Here is an 11,036-nt window from a genome sequence, read left to right on the forward strand (position 1 = left end):
CTTCATAGCCATAGCTCCTGCTGAAACATGGGCAGTACGGAAAGCTTGCTGAAACTGGTCCCATGTGACAGTGTCAATAGGGTGTGTGGCTGTGTAATTCTCCCACCATGATGATGCGGGTCCATCAAGCTGATGTGCGGCAAACCGCACTCTCTCCGCATATGTGCATCCTGCAGTGGTCAACTCCCTCCCAACTTTGCGGAGCCAATCATCTGCAACAATCGGCTCGGTGCTGCTGGAAAACACCGGCGGATTTAGCCTCAAGAAACGGGCTAAGTGATCAACAGGTGGTGGTGGTGGGTTGTTATTGTTGTTGTTGCCTTGGTTCTGTACTAACACTTGCATCAGGGCATTCTGCTGCTGAATCAACTGAGTGATCTCCGGTGGGAAAACAAATCCGGTGTCGCGTCTCGGAGGCATCTGATAGGTTTAGAAAAGATGAGAATTTAGAATAGAATGAGGTCTAGAGAGAAAACACTACCCATATGCTCATGAGACAAACACAATCAATATCACTCAATCAAATCAAACAAGGCATACAATCAATCTAACTATCGTTACAAAGTGCTCGGACTATACTATATACATGGGGGAATACTACTACTGATTATGGTGGTCTACTAGAAATTTTGATCGGTCGAAGACTCCATGATATCTGCTCCAGCTTCATCAACAAAGTCATCTTCACTGGGGTCTGAGTCGGTGTCGTCGATGATGATGTAGTTATCCGGGCAAGTAGAATTGTCATCTTCTCCTCCTGGTGCTGGGTCTCCCATGAATACTCCGATCTTCTATATCAGGTCGTCATTCTTCTCCAACAACGTGGCGATCTCCTCCTCATATCCATCGCGTGTAGACTTGAGTTCTTCCTCCAACTCCGTGATCTTGGTCAATGCCTTCTTCAGATCTAACATGTCTGCGCACATCTGGTTCTCCTGGCGACGAATGTGTTGGTTTTGCTCCTGGATGAAAGCTGCAATTGATCCATCCTTCTTGGTGCTGATCATCTCCCATTGCTCATCTCGGCGTCCACAAATCTGATAAATAGTATCCTTAAGCTCCCTATAGTAGACTTCTCCAATGCGTCCCATAGAGATGTGGGCTGCCATGCTCTTCCCTAAACTCCAGGTTGGTGCATCAAAGGAAAACTCTATAGGCTCAGTGACTGGCGTAAACGTCCTTCCTGGAACTTGAACTTGAATCTTCCAGCGCTCCTCTTCTGGTAGTGTGGCTTTGTAAGTCCCGGTGAAGCTTGGTATTCCGATGTTCAGGTACTTAGTGACTTCCTTCAAGTGTCGTCCAAAAGGTGTATCTTCATCCGGTTGCATGAACTTGTTCCTTGCATCCGCCATTCCTAAAAGAGTAGAAAGTGAAGAGGAGTCAGAAATGAGAAGAGAGTAGTGTTCTAGGGTTTAAGCTTAGTGGCCGTGTCCTACAGTCAGTGTGTGCTCTGATACCACCTTTGTAGCGACCAGACCTCAAGCAGTCTGATCTACCGTGCACCAGTGTCATCCCTGGATCAGTAATGATGACACGCATAGTACAAATGGAGGATTTATAACAGAGTAGCAATCACACACTTATTACAACGAGTATCTCAAGAGAGAAATAAGTATGACAAATATGGCTTAAGTCCATCTAAAAACGATAACAGCGGAAGACTTGGAAGATAAGTGAGTCCATCAACTCCAACGGCATCACTGAGTATAAGACCACGACCTAAGGCACCTTACTCGTCGTCTGAAAAGTCTGCAACATGAAACGTTGCAGCCCGAAAACGGGTCAGCACATGGAATATGCTGGCAATGTAACACATAGAGAGTAATGAACATAATAATGCTATACTACATGCATATATGGCTGGTGTTAAGCTCTATGGTTACAATTTTGCGAAAAGCCAATTTTTCCCTACTGCAAAGGAATAAATTTTATTAAATATCATGGTGGTGGTTAAACATTGAGAATGGTTGACAGCATTCTCAATCCCAATTAAGTATCATCATTAACCCAACAAAATTAATTAAAGTAACATGATGAGATTCACATGATAATCCAAGTACTAGATACTCAAGATGTCCATAACCGGGGACACGGCTAACCATGATTAGTTTATACACTCTGCAGAGGTTTGTGCACTTTTCCCCACAAGACTTGATCTCCTCCGTTGGGATTCTCGCACTTCATGGTGTTTGAGAAACGGATGACCGAGACACAGTCTTTCAGAAGCGTTAACTCTCTACTCCGGGTAGACAGTACCACCTACATCCCCTACATCTGCTAGTCTACCTCTTCAAGAGCTCACACAACCTACTCAACTATGCTAGAGCCCATAATAGCTTGCGGCTGCACACGGAAGTTTCTAGCATGAATAATCTCATGATCCCTTTGAACCTGGGTGGCGGTCCAAAGAAAAACAGGCAATCCTGGAATACCCAGGTACCTCAGTCCACCCAGATGTGAGTTTTAGTTGCCACCTTAGGGTTAACCATTAATTAACAATCTCACGTCTGTCATGGTAACACTCAAACCCAATCCACGTCTACTAGCATAGCATAGCAATATGAGCAAACGTAGAAGTAACTCACAAAGTTTGATAATAAACAGGGCAATAGGTACTACCTCATCTACTTCCCAATACCCACAATTTAATTAGATCCTAATCATGCAATGTTTGAGGATTGGTCTAATGCAATAAAACTGGGTAGTAAAAGAGGTATGATCAAAGTGTTACTTGCCTTGCTGATGATCCATGAAACTTAGAGATTCGAAGTAGCAAGCGGCGCACTCCGGGTACTCTATCGCAAACAAACAAGCATACAATAAGCACTCATCTAATGCACAGGTAAAACTCAAATAAAGATCTAACCAGAAAGTTCAACTTAAGAACTCCGGTTTGCAAAAAGAATCAAATCAAACGAAGCAACGAAAGTCGAATGGCGAAAGAAACAAGCTTCGTTTACTAATCTGGATCTAAGTCAAATTTTACAGTAGCAAAAACTTGTTTGAATAGGTTATACGGAATGAGAATTTCGAGACGAAACTCTAGGCGCTTGAATCGCCTGATTCCGATAAACGAGCTCAAAAGAATCTGGATCTAAGTCAAATTTTACAGTAGCAAAAATTTGTTTGAATAGGTTAAACGGAATGAGAATTTCGAGACGAAACTCTAGGCGCTTGAATCGCCTGATTCCGATAAACGAGCTCAAAAGATAAACCAGAATGAAAATCTGATCAGAAATCGCGATCTGGAATAATCGCGGAAAATCCAACGAAAAAGAAAACCGAGGAACAGTTAAACGAACGGACGTTCGTTAGCTGCGACAAACCGACGAACACGTTCGTTAAAACGAACAGATCGGTGAACGTTCACTAACTAACTAAACCGAAGAAAAAAATAAACCGATCTAAAAAAAATCTAGGGTTTCAGAAAAAATAAACCGAATGGTTTTTAAAAAAAACGGCACGACGGCGGCGGCTCTGGTTATACCTCCGGCGAGGTATTCCGGCGGGCTCCTGCGGGTTCGGGAGAGGGCGGCGGGGCTCGGGCGTCGTCGGGGGCGGCGAGGAGCGACGAGGGCGGCGGCGTACGGGGCTTCCCGAGGCGGCGGCGTCGGGCTCCTGCTCCAGCGGGTCCTCTCGGCGGCGGGGCGGCTTCGGGTCGGGGTGGGGTGAGGAGAGGGGCGGCGGGGGGAGTATTTAAGGAGGGGGGTGCTGCCTTGGGGAAGGGGCAAGGGGTGGCGGCGACGAGCGGGACTCGGGGCGGCGGCGGTCTCCGTCTCGGTCTCCAGGAGGGAGACGAGGTGCGGTGCTGGGCTGGGCCGTCGGCTGGGTTTCGGCCCAGTCGGCGCGCTTCGCGAGTTTTTTTTTAAATAATTTCGCCGAATCTAAAAAAATCATAGAAAAATAAATAAAAATCCAAAAATGCCAAAACAAATTTTCACCGTCTAATTAAAATAATTAGAACGAGATGAACATTTTCTTGGCCCAAAAATACAGTTTTGAAAACGTGTAATTTTTCTAATGCAATTAAAATTGCAAATAAAATCCAATATTTGACTTTAATATTTTTCCTCCAATATTTCAATTATTTTGGAGAATTCATATTTTCTCCTCTCATTTATTTTAATACGAAATATTTTTCGGAGAGAAAAATAATTACAACCAAAATCCTTGTTTCATTATTTGATAAAAATCAAATATGAAAACCGCGAAAAATCCCCAACTCTCTCCGAGGGTCCTTGAGTTGCTTAGGATTTCCGAGGATTTGCCAAAATGCAATAAAATATGCTATGCAATGATGATCTAATGTATAACATTCCAAATTGAAAATTTGGGATGTTACACTTCTGTCGTTGGAGCAGCTGAGCTGGGGTGGACGACGGCGCAGCAGGAGCGAGACAAACCACGCAAGGTTTTCTTTGACAACTATCTGTAAGAGAAGTAATTCTGTAAGGGCTCGTTTGAATTGGAGGATTCCAACAATGCAGGGATAGGAAATAGACAGGAATAGGATAGGAATGCACGTGCAAAACAGAGAATTTTAAAACACAGGATTTCTGCCAATCTGGGTGTTTGATTCACAAAAATTGGAAGATCACAGGATGCAAAGAAGCATGGTGAGATTAAGTCAAACCACAAGAAAATGTATGGTTATAATGCTATTATGCTACTATCTCTTAGTCTTGTGCTTCATGAATAGGAATTTGAGAAGGAGGACAAGTGAAAATTAAAATTCCTACGTTTTTTCTTTCAAGGAGACACTAAAGGAACAAATCTGTGTGCTCAGTGGACAATATATATAACATGTAGAGTAAAAAAGAGATGCAACAAGTGTACAACCTCTTTGGCGAAGCCATGTCGATCTCAGCGTGATTGGGTTGGCCGGTGAGGATGCTCCGGCTGACTTTGCTGTCGGAGGAGGGGAAGAAGATCGTAGGCATCTGGAGATGGAGCCCGAGGTACTGCTCCGCTGTGATGGAGGGTTTCGTCGTTGGAGCAGCTCCGGTGAGTTGTACGACGCCGAGGCTGAAGCAGGAGAAGAGAGAGAAGGAACAACGTTAACCTGAGTGGAATTCTAATAGCATCTCCAATACATGACGTAAAATACATAACCACAAATTGCTAGATGTAGAATACATCAGCCGCTCATCTCTGAACTTAACTGTCAAAACTGAACTTAACTATCAAAACTGAACTTAACTGTCGAAACTGAACTTAACTGTCGAAACTGAACTTAACTGTCGAAACTGAATTTTGCTGTCGAAACTGAACGCACTAGCAAGGTGAGGCTACACGTCGGTCGACTGACTTTTCCATCTCTGGTCAGTCGATTTTGCAGCCGTTGGATACGAAATCAAGGGCCCGCGGTTCATCTTCAACCTCCACCCCCCCTGAGCCGCCAGCCACCACCGGCCAAACAGCAGCCCCCCGCCGCCCGCAGCCGGCGGTGCGCCGCCCCGCCCACCCCGAAAACCCTCCCCATCGCCGGTCCGCCGCCGCCCTGGCCATCCCTCTAGACCCCCCCCCCCCCGTGCCGAGCTTTTTCTCCGGCGATCCCCACGCCACCGCCCCGCCACCGCCGGCGACCACCGCCCCCATCCTGAACCCTAAGATAGATAGTGGGGTACCTCTTCGGCGAGCTCCCCTCCCCGCTACGGCTGGTTCTTCCTTCACCCCGGCGAGCCCTCCCCCCCCCCCCACCCCCTGAAAATCGACTGACCCAAAAGTCGATTCAGTCGACTGAAGTGTAGCTAGAGCAATAGCAAAGAGCATACCAGGCAGGGGACCGAGAGCAAGAGCAGAGCAGCAGCGCGAGCGAGAGCTAAAGCAGCAGCAGCTCCTACTGATGTGGACATCGCCGTCGAGGGAGCGGCGCCGTGGAGGAAGTGGCCGGCGATGCCGCCGTGGATGGAGCCGCGCCGTGTCGGCTTGGGACCGAGCGCCGGCAGCACCATGAGATCGAATCAAGAAGAAAATGCGGCGATTAGTGTACAACCTCTTTGGTGGCGCCGATTAGGCCGCGGCTTCATCCAAGGAAACGGTGATGATGATGCTCTTCCGGTGGTGCAGGTGAAGACGGCGGTGTGGGAATGGAGGTGGCGTGAAAGACGAGGGGAACGTCGGGGCAGCTCCTTGGAGGTGGAGGACAGGGTGGCTGAGCCGGCGGGGTGATGAGATCGACGACGGATCCTCATCTAGTACGGTGGATGAGGGACGTCGAGGTGTTGCTTTGAACGACGTCGTCGGGGAAGAGGCTCCGGCTGGGTGCCGGACGGAGCAAGGTGTGGGGTTTCGTCGCAGGTTTTCGCGGCCTCGGTGTACGAATGGGTGGGCGGATGGGATGGCAGTGGGGAACCATGGCTTAGAGACGCGCTTGTCCGAAATGTGGGGTAAGTTACGAAAGTACCCCCACCGATTTGAGGCGGTTCTTTCGGTTCAGGGGTACCACGGGCATTTCGCGTATCGGGATTTCACAGGAGGTGGGAGTTTTCGCGCGCGTTGTAATTTCGGAATAGCAAGGCGCGGGTTGAGATGGAGGGAGTTGTCGGAGCACAACGAGACAAAGGTATATCTTAAATATTTCGGGCTAACAAGGCGCGGGTTGAAATTTCCGGACAAGCCTAATGTGTACTGTACCAAATCAATGCGCACTACAAATGTCATTCAAAACTTTGAATTCATGTTATGTTCAATAAAAATATTTCGCTACGTGTATAATGCATGCAACCTACTACTCAAATGAACGTTTTAGTGCATTCCAAACGTATATACTACCGCTTCAATATGAACTAAATTTGAATTCGTTTCTCTATTTGAATAAGATATACAGTAATGATTGTTGTGAAGTCAAAGCATTTGAATTCATTTCTCTGTTTTAATAAGATCTACAATCATCATTATTGTCAAGTTAAACCATCATTTGTGTATTATCTTCATAGCACACCACATGATTAGTCTCGAGTTACATATGAACTATGTGTACTATATGAACTCGAACTAGATTTTTTGAATCCACTTTATTTTGATTTCAAATCACATTGCATTTCTAGCTCTAGCTAGATCTTCATAATCTAAACCATGTCACATATGTATAATGTGTTTATCACGTTATGTATGGTGCCCCGCCCCCTATGCCTACAAGTATTTAGATGTGAGTTGCAAACACCACACATTACCACAAATTCAAATAAAATGTGAGAATGTTCGACATATAGTATTGTTTAGATTGTTCGATATTTAGTTGTAAGCTGCAAACGCCACACATTATCACAAATTCAAATAAAATGTGAGATTGTTTGATGTATAGTATGGTTTAGATTGTTCGGCATTTAGCTGTGAGTTGCAAACGCCATGCGTTATCACATTATGGTATAACATGTGCACAGCACGTGTATCACCGCTATATTCATGCATGCAATGTTTAAAACACTATGATCTCCTATTCAAATATATGAATCCGCTTTCATATCAAATTATGATCTTTGTTAGTCTCTTACACCCACACAATCCTCTAACCTTTGTAGCTACCACTAACTTTCTCTCGTGCATGCACACGCCCTCCTCGCCCTCCCCCTCCCTCGGCATTCTATCCACCGGGCACATTCATTTTTTTCTTTAGGTCGTTCTCCCAGAGTCTCCACAACTCCTTTCCGACACACACCGATCGATAAACCTCTCCAGCGATGCCTGCCTACAACATACACACACACCTTCAATCTCCTCCTTTATGTGTCCTTGCCTCGTGTCTCTCATACGGTCAGACACACGTGTAAACTCTCGCCCCTCTTTTCATCGATCTCACAACCGCACACTCCTCCCCCTATCTAGCTAGTAGTTGGGCCTCTCGCACCACCTCCTAGCTCCATTCTCTCTGTCTATCCGTCTCGCTGGGCCTTATTTGCCTCTAACAAATGGACGTACACCGACCGATCTCTCGCTATACAAATAGCTAGCTAGGTCCTTATAACTCGTTTTTACCCACACGTCAATCGATCTACCTCATTAGTTGTGTCTCTCCCTTCCTCCGACAAACAACAATTGATCTACCGATCTAGTTAGGTTTGCTTACCAAACACATGGTTCCCCTTCATCATCCATGGATGTGTCCCGACAGATCTATCACGCACAGGCACACACAGAAACACATCCCCACTCTTATTGATAACATTGCAGTCCCACCCTCAGTTTGTCTAGTAGGCCTCTCCCACCATCTTCGAGAAGCAACTCCATCACCCATCCAGCACTCTACCCCTCTCCCTCCCTCTCTCTCTCTCCTCTCTCTCTCTGTCCCATCATATTTCCCGTCCTTCAGTTATGTATGGATGTCGACCGATCTCCCTCAAGACATAGCTGGGTCTCTCCTTCTCAACACATCTACGAGTCGTTCTACCTCTATAGTTAGGCCTCTGCCTACCCCTCCCCCCACCCCCTCCCCCCCACACACACCGATACATCGAGCGCTCTAGTCATGTCTCCCTGCCACACACAAACTTGACATGTGCCCTCTAACGTTCCGGTAGGCCAGTCGCCCTATATCTTTGACTTTCACACACACACAATTTCGATGGCTCTCTTCATCGATCTCGCACCCACCCACTTGATCCTCTCTTCGATTCTATCGATAGCTATGACCCCTCCCTCTCTTCTTGTGGATTGCCCGAACCTCTATGTATGATATGGATAGGCCTCCATTTCACACACATTGCATGCAAAATTTTGTTTGAGATGTCATCGACACATATTCCCACAAATAATTCACGAAATCAACCCCCCACCCCACCACCACCCCAAAACAAAAAACACTCACGAACGCGGTTTGTATCTCTCACACACACCCACGTAGGTGGGGGACGTGCACGAAGAGAAGAGGTGCATGCACGGCGCACGTACTCCCGTCTCTTTCCCAACCACACCCGCGTGGGTACACAGTGGAGCTCATTTCTGTACGAAAAAGGCAGCCCACGTGGTAATTTGGCACGTGTATTGGTTGTCCACTTGGTGGAGGGAGGATCGTCTACCACGGGTGAACAAACAAATTGCGACTTGACGTGTTATGTTAAAAAAAGAGGCAAACCATGTGGGGCCTACCTTAGAGGCAAGGCTCTATACACTGGAGTACTTTTGATGTGTCCCGTCAACTCGCAGAACAAGGAGAAGCTTGCTTAGTACACCATCTCCCCCGCCCACGGGCGCGGTGGCTTGCAGGATGAGGTGAAGCTTGCTCCGCCTTACGCTCGCTCCCTCGCCCATGTGCGCGGTGGCTCGCAGGACGAGGAGAAAAATTTACTACTCCCTCCGTTTACTCCTCGTCCCTACTACCTTGGTTATAGATATTATATCATATTGTTTGGAATATATATGTCCTTTAGTAGATTTCAATATGAACTACTAGTACATACTCCAAACACTGATGTATATAGACGTATTTTAGAGTGTAGATTCACTCATTTTGCTCCGTATGTAGCACTCTCCCTCGCCCCTCGACCCTCGCCCACGTGGTGGACGTGCAGCAATTCATGGTCTCATATAGCCAGAACAATATATACTGCACTACCATTATTGCTCGACTTCCCGAAGAGGCGAAGAGCCAATCGCAAGGTTAATATTTTGGAGATGCCAAGCGCAAGGTTATAGGAGAACGAGTAGTAGGTGCCGCGTCATTTATAAATAAAGTTTTTTTCTTCAGTGGCACGTACGCAATATGATAGGTTCATATGGAGAGAAAAGGAAACCGCTCCACTATATACATAGTCAGGACGGGCCAGCCTACACGGTTGCTTGCTGGGGTTGCTCTCTTCACACTCTCTCGCACAAAACGACTGTGGCCACATCTCTAACATCCCGGCGGATCATGTCCGCTTGGGGAAGGGGTGGATGCTTAGTGTAGATGCGGTGGCCGTCGCCGACGGCGAAAACCCACTATCGGCACGTCCCAATCAGGGGTCCCCGCCGTTCTCTCTCACAAAGCCGGTGAGGTTGCCTTCGTCCCTTGCTCACTGCCGCGACGTGGGCAGTTGCCGCCTCCCGCCGCCCTCCTCAAGGTTGAGCTACGTCCCTCAGGTACAACTCCCTTTACAGCCGGCTTGCACCACTGCTCCAGCTGCCCACATCACTCCCTGTGGATATTTCTCTACTTCTTTGCCCCGCACATACCTCTACTGGCTTCTACGTACTGTATTTGTGATGAGTTTATGTCTCATCAACTAGTCCCAGTAATCTTATTCTAATCACGCTTCTTCAATTTCTTTGCCACAGGGATGCTCATCTCGATTTTGGTGAAACTGCACAAAATGATCCGATGGTCAAAAGGTTGCAAACTTCATTTATTAGGAAGCTCGAACGTTGCCAGCAAATTGAAGCCTGGTCAGGGTTCACGGTTCAAGGGCTAGGGACTGCATGGACTCATCTAGTAATATTTAGGAACGGAGGGAGTACTATGTAAAGAGTTAGGTGTCGCACGGTGATAGTGTGAGGTGGGCCATGTAATCACTGAGCCTGCGTGTTTTCACTGCTCTTGCACGCCTCCGCTGTAAGAATGGAGAAAATTGTAATCTAGTAGTAGTACCTCCTTTCGCCGAAAGCGTGGGACATCCAGCAGTCCTACCACCTCAGTAATAAAGACCAATGAGCCGTCAAATCACATAGACCCAGCAGTAAGTTGGACGGACGAAGCAACCATCACTCTTGCGCCAGTGAGAGGTCGCGTCCGCTCTGCCCGGGCATGAATGCGGCACCGATTCTTTGGAGCGGCGCTGACCGTTTCAGGCGGGAAGCGCGCGCGGGCGATGGAGGGGCTTTGGGTGGGCCAGGCTGGTCAGGAGCGGGCGTGGCAGCTGTCCGCATGTCCCTACCGGACATGCCCGGAAACGAGAGGATGCACCGACTCTCGCAGCTAAAATCGTACACTACACAACATCTCTCTGTAGGAGTAGGTCGATCTGTCGCTCTCTCTAACACACACATGTTGTTAAACACACACACACACACGCACACACGCACACACCTTGGTCCCGTTGCACCTTCTAACGTGACTTATT

This window comes from Aegilops tauschii, chromosome 5, assembly GCF_002575655.3.
Source record: "Aegilops tauschii subsp. strangulata cultivar AL8/78 chromosome 5, Aet v6.0, whole genome shotgun sequence".
Classification (NCBI taxonomy): Eukaryota; Viridiplantae; Streptophyta; class Magnoliopsida; order Poales; family Poaceae; genus Aegilops; species Aegilops tauschii.